Genomic DNA, 534 nt, shown 5'->3' on the forward strand with positions numbered 1-534 from the left:
CTCCAGGTGTTTCACTCCCGTTGAGTTGTCTTTGGGGTTATTTTCCCACAACAGAGGATATGCATTCACCGGGGGCTGGTTTAAATCGCGCTTCCTACCCACAGCTCTGGTCCTTCCGCATTCCTTTGTGTTTCACTTCTCACCAGAGTTTGCATCTCCTCCCAGTTTGAAGTTATCTGCAAATGTAATTAGTGTGCTGCTAGCTCGCCTCCTTTACATCATTAATGCTCCACCAGGGTGGATTTAATCCCTCTCTCCCCTCTCCCCACGACTCCTGACTATCAAGAGGCATCAAACCAATGGAGATGCTCAGGTCAGCCCAGAAAGTGAGGCTTGGCAGTGATTTATTTCCATTCGTCCTATTTCAGGCATGGTGCTGGGATGCCTGTGGTTGCCAGGCTGCAGCATCCACACCTCATTCCCTGCATCTCCACATCATCCTGAGCCCAAGTGGCTGTCACTGCTGAGAGGTGTCCTTAGCTCTGAGCATCCATTTCCAATGGGATTGGAGGGGATGGAGGGGTTGGGGGGGAG

The sequence above is a fragment of the Lagopus leucura genome, unplaced genomic scaffold (genome assembly GCF_019238085.1).
Source record: "Lagopus leucura isolate 7727_CA_CO unplaced genomic scaffold, USGS_WTPT01 Super-Scaffold_100027, whole genome shotgun sequence".
Taxonomy (NCBI): Eukaryota; Metazoa; Chordata; class Aves; order Galliformes; family Phasianidae; genus Lagopus; species Lagopus leucura.